Source organism: Crocodylus siamensis, chromosome 3 (assembly GCF_052110815.1).
Source record: "Crocodylus siamensis isolate JL-2025a chromosome 3, ASM5211081v1, whole genome shotgun sequence".
Lineage (NCBI taxonomy): Eukaryota > Metazoa > Chordata > Crocodylia > Crocodylidae > Crocodylus > Crocodylus siamensis.
In genome coordinates, this window is record NC_143397.1 from 225555910 (window position 1) to 225574152 (window position 18243).

General features: G+C 43.3%; 1 protein-coding gene and 1 pseudogene across 3 annotated transcripts in view; both read left to right on the forward strand.

Annotated features, from left to right (window-relative positions):
• Positions 1-18243, forward strand: part of RIMS2 (regulating synaptic membrane exocytosis 2) — an 899878-nt gene that overhangs the window by 827272 nt on the left and 54363 nt on the right. The window lies entirely within an intron of this gene.
• On the forward strand, positions 14360-14514 carry LOC149869529 (U2 spliceosomal RNA; annotated as a pseudogene).

Here is an 18243-nt window from a genome sequence, read left to right on the forward strand (position 1 = left end):
CCTTTTCCTGGTTTTCAGCCATTGTGTCATCTTCCTTTTCCCTACCTGTCACTCTGGCTGTTTTCCTTGCTCCAGCAAGGAAAACCTCTAGTGTCTGTGAGGTTTTTTCCTTCTCCTTCTCCATCTCTAGGTCTGAGATATTTGCTGTTCCCACTTCCCTTCCATTTTGTCTCCTATTTCCTCCTGTGCTGCCTCAATTATGAAACTCCACTCCCCACCCTTCTCTGTTTCTCCCCCTTGTGGAGTCTCTTCCACCATTTCTATATCAATCTTATCCTCCTCTTCTCCTTCTCTGTCCCCTTCCAATTCTAGTTGTTCCTTGGGGCATCTGACTTCGTTTACAAAGGTCATTGGACACCTCTAGTATAAGCATTCCTCCCTGCCACAAATAACACATTTTAGGGGCTCTTGGCACTCTGCCACTCTGTGCCCCTTCCCTTGACACCTGAAGCACACTATGTGAGTGCAATGTGCAGACAGGTGCCCTTTCCTAGTTGCATTTGCTGGACTGTTTTGGTTGCCCATGGTATATTATAAAACCCCGGTGTTCCCCCAGCTAGATTACAGATGGGAGGTGTTCCACTCCACCTGGGCTCCACTCATTTGCATGTAACACTACTCATACCCTCCAGGACCCCATCCAAATACTATATTTGTCTCTCACTTTCTCTACGCTCATTATTTTTTGAACATGCAATTCCAACCACCTTTCTATGTCTTCTTCCATTAATAAATCCCTTTACATTTGTTCTATACTCACTCGTTCCCTTGTCTTAAACCTTATCCCTCTTAATTCCTCCCTCCCACATCCCTCTGCATGTTTTTTCCGAAAAATTTCATGCCCATTTTCATTCTAGTAAGTGATTTACCAAGAATTTCTGTTTGCAAAAGAAATTAAGGTGTTCAGGTGCTCCAGCTGCACCTCCAGTATTTCAAGCAGTACCTTTTCCAAAAAGTCGTATCTGTTTAAGACTAATCCCATCTCTGTCAATCACTGATTTATATTGCCTTTATCTGCAGTTTCTAGTCCTCCTTGCCATCTCACATCACATCTTCTGTGTCTTTCTGCTGTTCCACTCCAGGTGGGCTGGCTTTCCATCATGCTTTTGCTGTCTTCCGTCTCTTGCCCACCCTTCTCCTGATGCTCCTATTGCCTGCTCTCCTTTCCTCCTGTCTTTTCTCTGGCATCATTGCCTCCTTTTTCGTCATTGCTGTTGTTGCTTCTGCTGTTTCTCCAGCCATCTCCTTCTTTCATTCCCACCTCTGCACCTTTGTCCACTCTCCATCTGTCTCCAGACCTTCATTTTTGCTCTTCAAATGTTTTTGCACTTCATGCTTACTTGCCACCACCGCCATTGTTTGAGCTTTGGGTCTCTCTTTCTCCACTTCTTACTCTCCGACACTTAGTCAATCCCTTTCTCTGCCTTCAAGATATCATGGTGAGCCACCTGCCACATCGCATATATTCTAACTTCCTTTTCATTCACACATCTGAGCTGCACATTTCTTTCCCATTTCCAATGAGTCCTATTTCTTCACCAGCCTTAAATGTCTGCAAACATCACCAAATGCTGCCCCAAACTGTTCACCCAGAATCCTGTTGTTGCCCCCTCTCTTAGCCTGGTGCATGTGATTTGTGTGGCTGTGCCCTCCATGAGGTGAAGCCAGACCAAGTTACTCTGCACTTCATCTGCATATATATTTTTAGAACACCTCAGGACTCATGACAAAAACACCCAGGTCCAGTCATGGGGGGAGGCTAATTAGGACATGGATCAGGGGAGCGGGGTGTATCTGGAGTATACACACACATACTGAGCAGTGCTAGCTGTGGAGCCACCATAGCTTGAAATGCTGTTGACCCTGCTGAGGCCCAGCCCAGTAAACTATATGGTAAATCATGAGCCTTTTGGCTTTGGACTAATATCATGTAGTTTGTACTATATATAAGTAGGTACCAAAGTACAGCTTAAAAGTGCCTGTGTAGTACATGCACTAAAACTTGCAGCAGTTTCCAAAAAGTATCATGTATCAATTCTAGATGAACTCAGTCTATGAGTAGTATATGCAGATTACTGCAGGTATGTTTATTTGAAGGTCACTGGGCATGTCTATACTTGCAATTAATTAGAAGCAACAAACTCCACCTTTAGAAGCTTATTGCACCAGAGTTTATTACTCCCAGACATGCTGTTCGAATGTGTGCCTGGGACTGCAGCACATTGAGCCAGTTTAGAGCAGCTCCAGCTGGCAGGGGGCCTAGGGGTGTCAGCCTGCCAGCCCAAGGCTGCCCTGACTCGGCTCAGTGTGCTGCAGAGGGGCTGGTAGGGGAACAAGGGTGCTTCAGTGTGGGGCTAGCTGGCAGGCAGCCCCTGCACTGAAGCACCCTTGTGCCCCAGCCAGCTGCATCAACATCTACACATGTGGTGGGGCAGAGTAAAAAAACTCCACAGCAGTTGTATTTACAAGTACTACCCTGCTGTGGAGTTAATTAGTTTCCTGTAGCCTAATAGGGCCGCATGTGTAGATGTGAGAATTTTAGCGCAGAGCTAATTAGTCTATTGCACAGTAAATGTCTCATGTACATGCCCAGTATTTTCAAATTTGCTTCTCACTTCCGTGTGCTCAGGGAGAGCAGGGTCTGACAGTAAGGAGAGGGAAAGGGGCTGTAGGGGGAAGAAGTTGTGGGGAGACAGAGGGGAAGGGGGCTACTTGACCCCCCCCATTTATTTTTCTTGCTGTAGCAGTGGGGGGGAGGAGGGAATACATTAAAATCACAAGAATTAGATACCTGGAAAATAATAACAAATTTATAAATTTTCTATATCAAGAGTCTAATTATTGGAGGGGAGGGGGGTTGCCTCATAATCAGAGTCATCATGTAGTCAAATAAATATGGTAATTGATGCAGAATGTGCTTAATGACTATCTATTTTCTGCCTGCACTCAAAATATGTTACATTTTTCTGTGTGGTGCACAGATATACATTTCTAGGACTAACGGAGATTCCTCACTTCTTCACAGTCAAGATCACTTACTTACGATCTAGGAAAGCAGTGCTGGAAGGGACCCGTAGAGGTCATCTAATCTAAGCTGCTGCTTGAGGCAGGATCATCCCTATCTAGACTTCCCATGCAATTCCTTATCTAACCTACTACTAAAACTACACAGTCAGCCCTATCACACAACTACAAAGCATCTTGCCTGAAGACACCGAAAGCACCTTAACCTGCCCCAGTTAAAGCAGGACAATGGCAGTCAATGTCCTGTGGCTGCAAAGGCTGTTAACATTCACTCAAAAGATCCAAGAAAGAGGTCCACACTCCAAGATATAGAGGAAGGGAAAAATAGTCTGTACCAATGTGACCACAGTGTAAAATTCCTTCCTTCTCCCGTATGTGTTGTTTAGTTGGACTCTGAACGGCGGGCCAAGACGCTCTAACCAGGAACCTCCAGGTCTTAGTCCTAGCAGCAGCACTGGCACGCCCCAGTCAAAATCCCCAGCTTTGGCTGCAGCCAATACCCAGTACTTCTGAGGAAGGTGGGAAAAAACCCCACACACCTGCAGCAGCAGGAGGGGTAAAATTCCTTCCTGGCCCCATGTGGCAACCACCAAAACATAGGTAAACCAAATACCCTTGATTATACTCAGCAGCAGTAGTCACCCACTGGTAGATCACGATCAACTGCTTGACTGTGGAGCCTCTGACAGTTGGTTTCAGTCAGGCATAAAACAGGGGTGGGCAAAATGGCTGATCCAGCCAGTAGCCAGACACCATTTCTTAGCAGCCCCTCCCCTTATGGCTTGGGCTGGTCTCCATGGAGACCTGTGCAGGAAAGCTCAGACTGGGGTTGCCATGGAGACCAACCTGAGCCACATTGCATGGCAGAGCAGTGCAGGGGGCTGCTCTGGAGCTGCTGGGAACTTGGGATGGGGGCAGCTTGCTCCGGAGTCAAGGCAAAGCCATGATCTGTAGCCTGCATGCTCCAGGCAGGGGCAAACAGGCAGGGGATCGCGGCTCTGCCCCAGCTCCTTGCAAGTGATTTTGTGCTTAAAAAGGTTGGAGACCACTGCTCTACAGCCTGGGAGCAGCAGGCATAACTCCACACATTGCACCCTATTACTGGGCAGCCAGAACTCCCCTTTCTGTTTGTCCTCCATACATGTATCCAAGATCCTTTAATCTTGTTTCAGAACTAAGCCAGTTGTGGAGCTCTGGCTCATTTTCCTGCTACTGACCACTTGTTTTGTTTCTAAGGGACTGTGTCTGTATTAAAGTCCATGGTGGAAGTGCTACACATATAGGCATACCAAGGCTGGCATAGGTGCCAACAGAAATGAAACAGCAGCATGGGGGAGCTCCAGCTCAGGCTGGATAAGCCTGTCTGTGACATTGGGTATTTACTTAGTTGTCGAAGCCCATGCTTGAAGAGCTTCACTGCTATTAATGCCTATGGCTGCCATACAGGAAAAAACTTAAGCACATGATTAAGCTTAGCACTTCAAAGAGACTTAAAACTGCGTTTATTGTTAAGCATACAGGTAAAGTGCGTTCCTGAAATGGGACAGAATGCCATGATTTAAAGTCATTTTTATTTTGTTCGTGGAAGATTTGCTGTTTGAATGAGAATATTTTTAATATTTCATTCCGTCCTCACAAGGAAAGGAACAAGATTACTGCTAGCAGCAAGTGTTAAAATTCAGTGTTAGAGCAGATGGTTTTCATTCAGCTGAACAAAAAAAATTGGTATTTTTTTGTGCTTGCAGACTATGCATATTACCATCATGCTCAGCATTTAGATAATCCTGAAAGCCACAGGGACCTTGAAAAGTTTTGATAGGCCAGTGTGTTGCTCTTGTACTACTTCAACCCCTGCCAGCTCAGAATGGGTATGCTAATATACTATAATCCCAAAAGCAGCCAGGTTTGGCTGCTAGAACAATAAATTATTATTTGTTCGGAAGCAGTTGTGTAAATTAATTCTTCAGAGATTGAGGTCTTGTAAAAGAGAGAGGAAAAGTGACATTCTGAGCTGTCTAATAGGTTTACCCTATTAATAAAATTAGTGGGAAAAGGTAATCCTAGTAATCTTTGAAAAACGAATTTAAACACAAATATTCAAAGAGACTGATAATCTTGAAAAATGACACAACAAAAATACCAGAAGATATGTAAGAGTAGTAAAGTGTGAAGTAATAAAATAATAAAGTAGGTGCATCTACATGTTACATTTACTGTGCAGTTGACTAGTTGCACAGTAAGTGTCACGTGTCTATATAGGAGTGTACTTGGTAGCTGTGTTGGTCTGAGACAAAAAGACATACAAAAAACTAGAACTCTTGGTTCCAAAATGATACCTTTTATTAGACCAGCTGGAAAATGGCAAGAAAATTGTCCTTTTCTGCAAGTTTTCGTGATCAAAGCCCCTTCGTCAGGCTCTGGGAAAAGTGTAGATGGTACAAGATGGTAAAAAGTCCCCATAGGTAGGAAATACATGCACCCCTATTAGTCTAGAGTAAACTAATTTACTCCACAGCAGGAGTAAATTAGTTGCTGTGGAGTAAAAAAACCCTCAGCAGCACATGTGCAGATGCTGTCTTGACTGGCCAAGGCATGAGGGTGCTTTAGTTCAGGGTCTGCCTGCTGGTTAGCCCCATACTGAAGTACTGTTGTGCCCCAGCCAGTCCCTCTGCAGCACATTAAGCCAGGCTAAAGCAGCCCCAGACTAGCATGCTAACCCCCCAGGCTCCCTGCTAGCTGGAACTAGTCCAACACAGCTCAGGGTGCTACGATCCCAGGTGCATGTGTAAACATGTGTCTAGAAGCAATGGACTCCAATGCAATAAGCACTGGAGTTTATTGCTTTGCATTAATATGCACATGTAGATGCACCCATTGACTCTGAGTGTACAATGTGGCATATATGGCAGTTCAGTCTGAGACTTCATACATACAGCTGTCATGGAGCAGGAAGGTACTGTAGTTCTCCAGGCCTCCTTTTGCCTCTGGTATAGCCAGTCTTTGAAAATCGTTTAATTCTGGATGATAACTACCAGAAATAGTTTCTAAAAAAATGTATTAGAGCTAGTGTAGAAGATAATTAGGGATTTATGAGGAAAGACAAAAAAGAGCTACAACAACTGAGATTTATTTGGAATGGGTTGACATTGTCTTTTGCAAATGTTTAAAATGTCAGGTGAACTGTATAAGCAGATGCTAACACAGGTTATCTGACATGTATATCAGACTTAAGAGACAAGTAAAGGGATGCAGTAGCGTATAAATCTTGGAAGTTGTATATGTTACAAGGAAAGGAAGAGTGCTTGGCTGTAGCTGCTAATGAATTCTGAAAAATATAGTAGGAAAAACTGTAAGTGAAGCAAGGTTTTCTCCTGAAGATCATAAATTCAGATAATATATTTCCCAAATATGGTAAAGCTGTCACTGACCTATAACAACCCATTCCTTCTTCTCGGTATTATTTATTTTGACCTGACCACTAGAACTGTTAGAAACAAATCAGTATCAAGTGACAGGGCTAAACAAGAAAACCTGTTGTCACACAATCCTCCAACTGGATGCTCACCAGGCAGCTGTGTTTACATTTAGAGCTAGGCATGCTAAACAGTGCATATTTTAAGCTTACCTTGATCTAGTGGACTCCAGAGGGGTCTCTTTCCATGTACCAGCACTTACTTCCCAATTCCTCAGTAGCTGAGACATTTCCTTTTCCAGGCCTCTAATTTTATTGCTATACTGGGTTTATACTTTACCTCATCAGGAATGTGTGATAGTGGCAGCAAAAAGACAACCAGACAACTGGACTTTGTACAGGCATTATAAAAACCTTTAGTGAGCACAAGAAATACACTATAGTTACCATACTTTTTAGCTAGTACAAGAAATACAATATTCAGAGAGCCATATATCCCTTCCCTATATAGGCAACCCACGGTTAGCATTCTTAATTGCTTCCTGTAAAACCGAGCATTCAGCGAAACAAGTGTTAAGTGAAACCAAAAGTATTTGATGACCCAAGAAGGCGACCACAATTGTTTTAATGACCCAAGATGGTGACCGTGAGGGTTTATAGATTCATAGATTCTAGGGTTGGAAGGGACCTCAGTGGGCCATCTAGCAAGTTGTAATGAAACTTGCTGAGCACTAAGTGAAATCATGTATCAATTTAAAATGAGCATTATAGAGAATTAGTGATAAGTAAAACAGCATTAAGTGGGTGTTGCCTGTACATATCCCTTACTACTGATGGCAGACAAGGTTCTTTGGGTAAATGTGATATCTTTTACTAGACCAACTAAAATAGTTGGAAAAATTCTTCAATGCAAGCTTTTGGGTACAAACACCCTTCTTCAAGCACAGAAAGCATCTGTGATTGTTTTGTGCTCTTTTGAGCATTCTTTGGGCATACAGGAAAGTCCTTTTAAGGAGCCTTCCTTTATTTCTGTACTTCATCACCTCAAGTTGAGGCACCTCTACTTTTCTACATCTGCTTCCTCTCTTTTTCCCCCATGTAGTTGATAACATCCAGTCTCGTCTGCCAAGTGGGCATCAACCTCATCAGTAATCAAAATATCCCAGCAGGTGTTCTGTTGCATAATTGCTTCCTTTTGTGATTTACACTTGGAAAGCTGGACCCTTGAATAGGATGGGAGCTTCCATGTGAATTGAAGACTATCAAAATTAAATAACTCTTGGTTATTTGTGTTGGGCCCACATCCTGGGAATTTCAGTCAAATTTGTAAATTGAGAGCAGAGACAGTAGATAATCTGTACATTCAGACAAAGTTATCCATAAGGAGTCTCTAGTATTAAATACATTTATAAGCTGTACAAAGATATCTCAAATCTTCACACTTTGGCTAAGCTAAGGTTTTGGGACAAATCAGTTTTAAAAAACAGATGTTATTGCCCCTGTTACTTCAGAAGCAGCTTTAGCTAACCTGATAATTCAATATAAATCATGTCTTAGTGTTAAATTAATCTTTTGAATAAAATCTTATTCAGCATCCAGGGAAATTTGATTGAATGATGAGTGTACTTTAAAGAAACTAAATTAGGCCAACATGGAGTAAGACTGAAGCAGGTTCAATGGAGAACCAACCTGAGTGTCAATCACTGCTTGTCAAATCAAAAGATTATGTTTTGGACTTAGGATAGGTACTTGGTCAAAAAAAGCTTTGGGTCTTAACAGCCTCTGTACTTACTATCTGTCCTGAACCTTCAAGTGAAGCCAAATTTAGCCATACTTTATTTGATTTACTTTATTACTATCAGTCAGCATTTAGCATGGACCTGACTGATGTTTCTTCCAGACCATTTGGCAGCCTTTGATATCATATTTTATAAAAGACGTTTGAAGCAGCAACTGAGGATGTACATTTTCCAGGAAGAGACTGAAATCCCCATTAAACAGAGAACCTCATTCTTTTTTTTAAAAAGGTACAGTTAAGATGAAGTATAAGGCTTGCTGGTGAAGAAGGGTACAACATAACTGAATCTGTTTCATTATTGGACAAGAGTTCATATGGAGAGAGTCCAAGAAACATGATTCATATATTATTTATAATTCTTCATGGATACGGAAAAAGAACTTTTTTTAAATTACTGCTGTAGTATGGCCAAAGTCACTGAATTTTCAAGTTTTCTGATAAACAGGAATCTTGGACTGGGTATATATGGAGTTCTGGAATGGGCCTATGTTGATAAGCATTTGCCTTAGAAGTATATATGGTGACAGACTTTCTCCTGTATTTGACAGTACACAATAACATGAAATATGGTGATTGAGTCACTTAGACCAATCATGTTTTAGCAATAATAAGGAATATCTATTTCTTGTTTGGCTGATAATTTAAAAGACTGAACTCAGTAAATGCCAAATTCTGAGGTCCTACTAAAGTTTCTTTTCAGTCTTCATTCTGGCAAAATCCATCTTATTTCATTAAACATGAATAAGAGCTTCTCAATGTAGCGCATGCAGAATAATTATTTAAACTGCATTTAAGGACATTTAAACAGAACAGGCAAAGTTTCAGGGCCTCCCATGGGTACAATTAACAAAACTAGTACAGATAGGCAAAAGAGACCATTCTGACCAGGTAGAACCTGTTTACCATGTCATTTCTGTATCTACATGCTGACTGAACATACTTCCAGTTCAGGAGTCTCTTCTAAAGGTATTCCTGGTTAGTCAGTATGGAAGCTCATTCAACACTCGGAGAACAGACATTAGCAACAGCAGCAATGTGAAGGTGAGTTTGAATAATGATTCTGATGAGCAGTGATTTTGATGAGTTTACATGTTTCTTAAGGGAATGTCTCTATAAAGTGATATACACTATGGAAGCCACTATAGCTTGCTGTTTTCACTGAGGGATGAGCTTAAACATTTGCTAGCAAGTTTCATCATACAGAAATTGCATTTAGGGGAGTGAAATCCAAAAGACTGACGGAGTAAAAATTGCACTTGGCCTAGGCTCTGGTTCCCCACAGATTGCTCAAGAAAATTGTTCTAATGTCTCCTGTTAGAGAGCATTTCACACACACTGTATAAGATTCCCGAAAACCAGTTGAGCTGCCCATATCCTGAACACACTTGCAGCCTGTAATCTAATAAAAATAAATAACAATGAAAGGCACATGAAAAAAATATGCCTTCAAAATTTCACATTCTGGGCACAGAAACAGGGAGTTAGGGAACAGTCTTCCTTTGCCAGAGATTTATTCCATATATATATATATATATATATATAATCATGGGCAGATCTAGAGCATTATGAAAAGAGTGGTGCAGATGTTGAGGTGCATCATCACATATTAAACAACACATATTTTTCTCCAGATAAAAATAAACCAGAAATTTTTCTAATACTCTAAGGGCCTATAGCTGTCTGATTCAGTTTCAGATTGAAGCACAAACAAATATAACATCATTGGAAATAGTTAAAAACCATCTGCAGGGCTGTGAAATAGGAGCTTCATTACCAGGAGCAGCTAAGAGACAACAACATTGCAAAACAAAGAACAGCATGATTAGTGAAACATCAAGACCATTAAAAAAGAGAGGGTGGTTAGCACCCATGGAATTAGAGTTTAGAAGGGATCAGGTTGATTACAATGAGCCATGAAGTGCCTGACTAGAAAGTCTACTGCCATTAGTAGGCAGTTGGTTTTAAACTTTTCTTGGAGCAGGAATCAAAAGCAGGGTGCAAGTATACCAGTGTACCCTCTCTGGATCAGCTCCTGTACATAATCCTTTTAATTAGTAATCAAGTACCGCTATCTTTAAGTGTGCCTGTTGCCTTTTCTCACCTTCCCTGGATCAAGGGAGAAATGTCCTGTGCCCTAACCCTTCCCCAGTGCCCTTCTGTACCTATATCTGGTTTTGTGAAGCATCCTATAAGAGTGAAGAGTATCATAATTGGGAAAGTCCCCCTTGGGGTGTCCTGAAGATCTCAAAGAGCCACAAACTGCCAGGTCACTTAGACTTTGTCTCAACTGAACCTGTCTGAAGTTGGTTTAAGGGATGTTCTGAAGACTGGAAGTTTGCAACATATGTGGCCAAGTTCTGGACTGAAATAGACCCTGCAGTGATCAACCAGATTCTCCTCTGACAAAGAGGTGATCCTCTTTTATACCCTATCATTGAATATTGTATACATCAATTCTGGTCAGATGAAGCTCTGCATTAAATGAAGTGGGCATTTGACACACATCTATATGTTACTTCCTAAAGTTCCCAAGATATTTTAGAAACTGGACCAGGCCTGGCAATTTGTACCACTCAAGGTAAACATGAGATCATGAACCACACTGCCACAGTAGTTCTCTATTGTGGCTTCCACACTAAAGCATATATCGGGTGGAGGAAGCTGTTGTATTCTGTAGAACTTACTGAGCTTAAATTCTGGAGTCATCACCTGTCCCTAGGGTCACAGCCTTAACTTTCTATATTTAATTATAAATGTTTTGGTTTTTTTAATTTCAATATGTTTGAGATAATGGAAGTAAAAGTATGACTGGAAGGTAGGACCATGCAGATAAAAATCATGCAGCACACTAGATTAATTCAGTGTTAAAGTGTTGCTGATCATTAATGTTGTAGTCAATGGAAACCACATCAGCTGGCTGCTAGGTATTCAACACCTTTAAATACATTTTGTGGCCACCATATTTGCACATGTTCAGTGCTGAGTCAGCAGAGTTTTCCAAATCCAGCTTTATTCATCATTCTTTACTACTCTGTCCAGTATTCACAAAAAAGACAGAGGGACAGGCATTGATGCTTTCAGTGTTTGGGCCAGGATTTAATGGAGAGAGAGTTCAGATCTCACTGGAAATTGCCAGGCAGTACACCAGCTGTAGCCTCACCATCAGGAGCCTGGAAAAAGTCTTGAAAAATAAAAAGTCAGACCTGGATGATTGTCCTGCTTCTTTTGAAAGCATTTGCTTACAGGGAAGTGGGTTCTGTTAAAAAATGACATATGAGACCTCTGAAGAAATAGCAAAATTAGGATGCAGGACTCTTCTTGTCTGATTAGAGGGTGGAGGAAGTTAGCCAGATCATGGGATTTTCACCTAACTTGTGCTGCAGCAAAAGAGCAATCTGGGGACACAGTTGGGAACTTGCAGCTGTGCTGGGGCAGGTGGAAAAAAGACTCAAGGGTGGAACAGTAGTGTAACTAGGGGTGAGAAAGCAGGGCTGCTGCAGCTGATGTGTACTCCCACAGCCATAGAAACCCATGCCTGCCTCACAGCAGCAGAAACCAGAGTAAGGTCAGCCCATGCTTTGAAGGTAAAACTGTGGCCCACCTTTTCCTCTCCACTGCTCAGCACAGTTCTTCCTTTATCCCTCTGCCCAGGTGCTGAAATAGCTAGCTATGCCTCTGGGGTGGATGAAAGTGAAGTGTGGACAGAATCAACAACTGTATCAGGGAAGGCAGAGCAGAGAAGTGCTGGCTAAAAGCACATGCGAAATCACCCAATCTAGTGTTGATGGGATGGAAGTCACAAAAGGCAGGTAACAGGAGGAAACTTTTGGGCCATTCTGAAAGTGACCAGGCAATAGTCACAGAAAGGGAGAGAGAGAGAAAGAGAGTTTGATGATGGACCAAGTCAGGTAAACAGAGGGTTTAAACCAGATCAGCTGCAGTGAGTTGGAACAGTTCCTTGAGGAGCTCCCTACCTAAGATGCCTACCTACGGCCATGCAGGCAACTGATTAGCAAAGATCCCTGCTCTGTGAGGTACCATTATTTTTTCTCACTTGTCATGTAATATACTCAAAACCTTAATCCCTTAATTAATTTGGTAGTGATGTTTGGCTCAGTAAGCATTAAGAGTTCCTGCCTCATTTGTGCTGTAATTGCTCATTTTTTAATTTCCAGTACTTACAGGTGTGCCTGATGGCTCATAATTAATGGGAACAGCAGCTAAGACATCACTATCTTGTCAATTTAGAAAATCATATTATACAATCACAAGCCCAAACTCAGCCTGCAGTAAATAAAAAGGAGGCAACTTCATTAAATATTTTTCTTATTTCTGCAATTGCACATCATCTTTAAGTAAGTACCACCAGTGTTTCTTGGAAAAATCCTACTTAAATAGTTATTCAATAATGATTGCTCTGTTATGTGAAAGGGGGCCATGAGCCCAAATTCAGTCATTTGAATGGATAGTTGGCAGTGTCATTTCAGGTGTTGTTTAGAGAAACAAACTTAAGCCAATAGAAGGGAATAGTGGAGTAGGTTGAGTGGAGAACCAAAGGGAGTGTCAATCTCTTGTCAGATCAAAAAATAATTTTTTAGACATAGGATATGCACTTGCTCAGAAAAGCTTTGGTTCTTTGTGTTGACAGTGTCACTTTAGATAGTTTTTTCTTTTAGAAGGAAAAACATTCCAGGCCTAGTTTATATACTTTAAGTAATTATTTTCATTTCATGTTTAAAAGTAACTTAGAGAATTCTTAGGGTTATCCCTGGCCATGTTGTCTGAACATGTGAGATACCAAGGTGAAAGCCATTTTATGCGGTAGCTGTCTAAGATAAAGTTTAGAGTTTATGAAAATGAGGGTTGGCAACACTGATTAAAGCCACTGATTAAAGTTTCTTCTCATGTATACACAGTAAATTGTTTGCTCTGTGGTATTGCAATCACTTGTTTGTTTTGTATTTCCATAGGACCTAGCAAAACAGTGCTTGGTCCCCTTAACACTGCTAGTTGTATAAGAATATATCATTATTTACTGTATTTCAGCCTTGACTTGTAGCATTTTTATTTTACTTTTTAAGCCAGTGCTTAGGAAAAACTACAGGAGGGCAAGAGGTGTGGGGGACAGAAGGATCAATAGGGTTATGGTGTGTACAGTTTAGTCTTAGGGATGACTGTATTGACCTTGAATATAAGATGATCCCCTACCACTGCTACAGCAGGGAAGGTAAATCCAGGGGGGTCAGATGCCCCCCTTGCCTTCTGTTCCACCCCCTTTCCTCTGTAGCCCCTTCCTTATTGTCAGACCCTGCTCTCCGTGAACACATGAAAGTGAAGAGCAAATCTGAAAACACTGATTTTGAAATAAACATACTGTTAGTAATTTGCATAGAGGAAAATTACTACAGGTACCCATAGATGATCATCCAGAATTGATGAAGTTTACTTCTTTTGTAACGGCTGCAAGATATAGCTCAGGTACTATGCATGACATTAATCCAAAGCCAAAAGGCTCATGATTTACCATATAGTTCATTGGGCTGGGTCCCCATAGAGACAACAGTATTTCAAAACAGCTCAGCACTGCTCAGTATGTGTGTATACCTCAGATACTCTTCACAAAGGATCCATGTGCTTATTAGCCCCTAGTCATGACTGGAACCAGGTGTTCTTCTCACAAGTCTTACGATCCTCCAAAAATTTATAAGCAGATGAGGCACAGGGCAGCTTGGTCTGGCTCCATCTTAAGGAGGGCAGGGATGCACTAATGCACCACACTGAGAAAGGGTGCAACAGAGGGATTCTGGGTAAGCTGTGCAGGTCGCCCCATTCCATGTTTGCCAGATATTTAAGGCTGGTTAAAAAAACCCCAGGAATGATTGTTAATGGTAAAGAGAGGTGCAGCTCAGCTGTGGGGGTGAAAAGAAAGTTGAAATGGATTGAGAGTAGTGGCTCACCATGGCTTTAAAAAGAGTTAGAGCTGAGGAGGAGTGAGAGCAATGGCCATTACCGTATCTTATTCAGATAGGCTCCACTAACCTGTCTTTGTGGTAGGTTGCTATCAGTAGCTTGGACTGAACTGGCCAGTGACTTACCTGGCAGGGGAAGCAGCGTGACCACGTAGGCGAGCTCCCCAGGGTACTTGTCTCTGATATGTCCTCCATAGGAGGTCTATATTGAGCAGATTCTTTTTGGTATTGGGTGGTGGAACCGGAGCGTGCTCCATCCACTCCATGCATTGACCTGGTATTGCAGTGCTTCCAGGACCGGTGCAAAAAAACAGAAAAAAAAAAAAAAAAAAAATGCTATCAGCAACTTTGCTCTGTTCCTTGTGGGCTCTTATCCAGGCCCTGCAGCTTCTCCCCACATTTCGCTCATGTCGAGCAAATTCTTTTTGGTATTGGTTGGTGGAACCGGAGCGTGCTCCGTCCACTCCATGCATTGACCTGGTATAGCAGTGCTTCCAGGACCGGTGCCAAAAAAAAAAAAAAAAAAGGTTGCTATCAGCTTCATGGTTTTTTCGGCTAATGTAGTGTTCACTGTCACTGTCCTGTGTTTTGTCTTGTATTGCACGGAGTATGTATCCTGTAGGAGCCAGTGTTGCATTGGCACTGAGATAGATTATCTGAGCTTTTTTATTTCTAATCTCTATAATTCTGACAACTGAAAATGGTATGTTACATAGATATATTTTGTTTGATTTTTCACTCTGATCATTGTCCTCTGGATTGAGTGGTCAGTTCTCTCATTTTTCCATTCCACTTTTCCACAACCCTTTCTAGGGGTCAGCTTACTTCACAAATTCGAATTTCTGAGAACTCCCTTGTCTAGAACAACCAAGTAGGAGATCATTTCTCCAGAAATTTGTTTTAGAAGAGCACACTTGCAAGTGGACCTCCCCTTTACTGCCTAAAATGGGTCAGCAGTTTCCACAGCACCTACATGGAGCTTTGTTTGTGGTTCAAGTGGGATAAGGATCTATGCATCATCCTTGAAGCATCTATTAACAGTCCAAATAGGGAAAACCCTATTTTGTGGTCACTAGGAAAGTATTACAAAATAGATTAGAAACTTTGTTTTGGCAAGCACTTGCTTTCTTCTTGTGCACCACTAGGAAAGTATTACAAAATAGACTGGGGAGTCAACGTAGTATGTAATAAAATATCAGCAAAAGTTATTATGCAGATCACACTGCTGCCTGGCATTTGAAGAAAGCAAGTGCTTGCCAAAACAAAGTTTCTAATCTAACAGTCTTCAAATGCCAGGCAGCAGTGTGATCTGCATAATAACTTTTGCTGATAAGGGAGTTCTCAGAAATTCAAATTTGTGAAGTAGGCTGACCCCTAGAAAGGGTTGTGGAAAAGTGGAATGGAAAAATGAGAGAACTGACCACTAGTTAGTGTCTGAACTATGTTTTATTGTACTCTATTTATTATTTATAACATAATATTCTGGGGCAAGGTTTTGTCTAAATATGATTATTTGGGATATATATTAGACAGAGTGAGATCTAGTTGATGGGTTTCAGAATACAGATACCTGGTGTTACCACTGACTAGCTGTTTAATTTGGATAAATCAACTAACACCCCTCCTAAACTGTAAAATTAGATGCAGATAAATTTAATCTGTTAGGACTAATCCTAGGTACAGACAATTAAAAAGCCTGAGAAAGAATCAGTCAAACCTTCATGGGTTTCTTTAACCTGCATAGAAGAATGGATCAGGAACACAGAGAATGCACAGTCAACCTTTAGTCGAGGTGGGTGGGGGGAGGGACATGCATATGCCTGCACTGGCCAAGGCCAGCAGACTGGAGGCACTCTTTCATTCCTCCCAGGATGCCATAGACTGCTAAGGGTAGCCAGATGCATCTGACTGGTGGGCCACACACAAAATCCCTCCTGAACCCCGCCTCTCACCAGCTGCTGACTGCCAGCATCAATGATGTGGGGAAGTGGGGAGAAAGCAGAGGCCCCTGCCACGTGGACTCATCCTTCCCAAAACCAGCCAGAACAGCTAGGGAGGAGGGTGCATGATGGGGGCTTCCCTCTCCCCACTGACTGGCACAGCCTGGCTTCTTTCTCCAGGCCCACCGCCCTACCGCTGTTAGCAGCCAGCTGTTAGCAGCTGGTGGTGGTGTACAGTGGGGGCTTCCTCCTCCCCTGATGACTGTCCCAGCAGAGCTTCTTTCCCCAGGTTGACCCCCTGACAGCTGTTAGCTGCTGGGGTGGGGAAAGGGAGGAAAGCAGATGCCCCCACCTCTCCCCCACCACCCCGACCCAACCAGAATAGCTTGGGGGGGCAGGGTATGTGGTGGAGTCTTCCCCCCTCCCCTGCAGACTGGCCCAGTATGGCTTGGGTAAAGAAGCCATGCTGAGTTAGTCAGCAGAGGAGAGAAAAGACCCCACCACATGCTGTTTTGGCTGGGTCTGGGGGGGACAGGGACAGGGGCCTCTGCTTTCTTCCCTTTCCCCTCTTTCCTTCCAGTCACTAACAGCTGGCAGGGGGCAGGCCTAGGGAAAGAAGCCACACTGAGCCAGTAAGCAGGGGAGGTTGGAACCCCCACTGTGTGCCCCCTAGGTGTTTTGGCTGGCTTCAGGGGTGGGACAGGGCAGGGGTCTCCACTTTCCCTCTTTTCCCTCTTTCCCCCCTGACTGCTAACTGTGGTGAGGGGTAGATCTGTGAAAGAAGCTGTGCTGGGTCAGTGAGCAGGAAAGACAGCCCCCACCCCAGTGCTCTGGGGAGCCTGAGGTGGGGGGCCTCCATTTCCTCCACTCCTCTGCCTGGCCTGGCTTACAGGCACAGGCAGGAGACAGGCTTTGCTGCCTCAGCTCTGTGACAGCTCAGTTTGGCTAAAGCAAACAAGTGCAGACGAAAGCTAGCCCTCCCACCCTGAAAAGGGGGTTAGTTGAGGGCCACAAATGTGCCTGGAATGCTGAGAGACTGTAACCTAACTTGAGTCAGGAGGAGATCTGGTATAGAAGTTTAATAGCTTCCAGGGGAAGTGGTGCAGGCTCCTAGCCTGGGGATTTTTAAAAGGAAGTTAGATGAGCACCTTGCCGGGGTCATCTGACCCCGGTGCTCTTTCCTGCCAAGGCAGGGGGTCGGACTAGATGATCTACCTAGGTCCCTTCCGACTCTAGCTACTATGAAACTATGAAACTATGAATAGACCAACTGATTAGTTAGTTTAACAGACTAACCTAAACCAATTAAATCTGATACTACATCCATCCAGGTCTGTCTCAGAGTGGGTTCTGCCATTTTTAAACCAGTCTATGTGCAGTGAACGTATGTTCTGTTACTGGTTTAGGCCAGTTTCTGATCACTTATACCAGTTTATGTACAATTTCTCTAACTACTTAAGTGATTATTTGTCATCATTAATGCAATAGAGCAGGGACAGGCACAAGGGGCATTTTTACAGATCGGCACCAATAAGAGAAAAGTTGATATTATCAGCAATCAGCATTTTGGCTTGTGTAGCTGATAATGTCATGAAAAAATGCTGCATGCAAGTGCACAACTGCAGCATGCATGTGGCTAGGAATGCAGCCCAGCAGCTTGGAGAGCAGCATTCTGCTGGTAAGTCTATGGGGTAGAAGGGGCATAGGTGAGGAAAGAAGGGGGGGCATATGGAGGCCCCCACAGTGAGGGAGGGAGTGGGGCTAGGGATGGGGAAGGCAGCGGGGGTAGGTGCTGCGCAGCCAGGGAGGGGCAGGGCATGGGACAGAGAGGCGGGCAGCTTGTCCCAGGTGCATGGGGGGTGGGAAGGGGGTGCGGCTCCCCACCATTGCATGCACCCCAGGGGAGGCATGGGGGGCATATGCTCCCTGAATTTATATGTGGGGCATGGGTAGGCTGCCCGGTGCAAGCTCAGGGCCAGGGGTGCACCAGCTTCTTCCCAGTGGAGGGGTTTGGGCTGGAGCTGTACTTGGGTTAGGCTAGGGCTGGGCAGGTGGCAGTGGAGCTGGGAGGGGTGGCTATGGGGTGGGCTAGAGCCACCC